At 39.5% G+C, this 2,129-nt stretch overlaps 1 pseudogene; it reads right to left on the bottom strand.

Moving 5' to 3' along the window:
• Positions 1 to 950: 950 nt before the first annotated feature.
• Positions 951 to 1,042, bottom strand: LOC128569395 (uncharacterized; annotated as a pseudogene).
• Positions 1,043 to 2,129: the final 1,087 nt, after the last annotated feature.

Here is a 2,129-nt window from a genome sequence, read left to right as displayed (position 1 = left end):
CCAATGTACTCAGCCCTACTATGAAACTAATTTATGGCTTTCACATGAAATCTATAACCCAGTTATAACCTAAGAATGGGGGAAGGGGAAAAGGGGGTGAGGTCAGATTTTAGAAGCCTGATCCCATCTCTACTAAAAATAGAAAGCTTAGCCGGGCATAGTGGTGCACACCTGTCATCCCAGCTGGGGAGGCTGGAGCAGAAGGATTTCTCCAGCTCAGGGTTGCTGTAAGCTATGATGATGCCATGGCACTCAAGTCTGGGAAACAGAGTGAGGGGGGGAAAATGAATCTCATTGTTAATGTTATGAATCTTCTACTCACATTCTAATCACAAACATTAAAATATACATCACCGAAAATTTTCCCTACATAAGTTGAGGAAGTCTCCACTTGTAACAAATGCCCAAATTTAAGCTAAGATTCTCTTGCCTTGTAAATCTATGTGCCAAGGAATATTCTAAGCACTGGTGTCAAGCAGAAGGTTTTTCCAGTCAGGCTGCTCCCTCCTCATCAGTGCTTAGATATGCATGAGCACATAACTACTTCTTAGATGAACGAGTTGGTTTATCGCCTCTGAGTGTGTCCAAAGTTTGGCAAGCAGCTCTACACAGAGGACGTGATGTTAAATCTCTACTTCCTGAACATCACTATGGGTTTGGACAAATTATCCAGACTCTCTGAGCCTCAATCTTCCTAACTGTAAAATGGTAACAACAAAATGTTACCAATTAATATAAAAATTAATGTGAGGCAGTATATGTCATCAACAATTTGCCCACATAGGGATAGCAGTGGTTAGTTTGGTTAGCCTCAATGTTTAAAAAAACAATTAACATCCATGCGCTTACAGAATTCATGTACTGTTCTGTTACCCCAGACTTCGCTCTTCATTATCTGTTTCTATGTTCTTGTCTTCTCTTTACATATTTTTTTTTTTTGCTTTCTTCTTAAAAATATGGAATGCTTCACGAATTAGCAGGAGCCACGCTAATCTTCTCTGCGTGGTTCCAACTTTAGTATATGTGCTGCCGAAGTGAGCCCCTCTTTACATACTTCTTTCCTATCTGGTCTATGAAGGTATCTGACTTTGTCTCATGAGAAATATTCAGCATATTTTAAGTTCTGTGGTGAACACTGGGGTAAAAGTTCTTTGGAAGCCAATATGTATTTCACTGAGGATTACACTTTTCATATATAGAGAAAGCTCAGAAGTTAATGAGCTCTGTGCAAAAGAAAAAAACAGGACTGATGAAGTAGCGTTTATCACACGGTAGTTGATCCACAGACCAGCAGAAACTAAACATAACAGGAAGTGACCTGCTGGGCGGCGCCTGTGGCTCAAAGGAGTAGGGCACCGGCCCCATATGCCAGAGGTGCAGGTTCAAACCCAGCCCTGGCCAAAAACTGCAAAAAATAAAAAATAAATAAATAAATAAATAATAAAAAATTAAAAAATAAAGAAGTGACCTGCTATAGCAGATGAGGCTACAAGCTGCATACGGGACTCGCATAGCCAGCCCTTGAACCAGTCATAGGAAAATGTCTGTGGTCACAAGGAAATGAAACAATACAAAAATACAAACAATAAAAGACAATGATGGGCCGGGAGGCCTGGGGGAGCAAGGGGGATAGACCACCCAGGGCAGAATGACTGATGTGGACAAGGGAGAAGGTGCAGTCACAGGAAGGTTTTCCTTTCCTGGGTCTAAAATGAGTTTGAAAGAGGAAGCTTCAATGTCCTTTATCCCCAAAATACATGTAGACACAAAATGTCTGGCTTTATTTTCTGGACAAGTTTTATTACTATATCCAACTAAGAGGAAAGCTTTAGCCATCGGGGAACACTGCTGTGAATATTTTCTATTTGTAGGTTTTGTTTTAGTAGCCAGTGGGAGATTTTTTTCTTTTCCACCTAAGGTTCCTTTTAGTTTCCTGGCAACCATTCTCTTCGTTTTTCACAAAAAAACAATGAAATTACTGTACTTTGATGGCTTAGAAAAACATCACTATATTGCTGACCTTTTTCCTATAAAATTTCAAACAGAACAAATCTCAAAACTAACAGCATCCTCTCTTCACTTTAGATAGAGCATAAAGGCCAATTTGTTACAAGTTTAAAACATTTATT

This window comes from Nycticebus coucang, chromosome 17, assembly GCF_027406575.1.
Source record: "Nycticebus coucang isolate mNycCou1 chromosome 17, mNycCou1.pri, whole genome shotgun sequence".
Lineage (NCBI taxonomy): Eukaryota > Metazoa > Chordata > Mammalia > Primates > Lorisidae > Nycticebus > Nycticebus coucang.
Note: the sequence above shows the minus strand (reverse complement) of the source record. Positions and strands in the feature narration are given on the sequence as shown.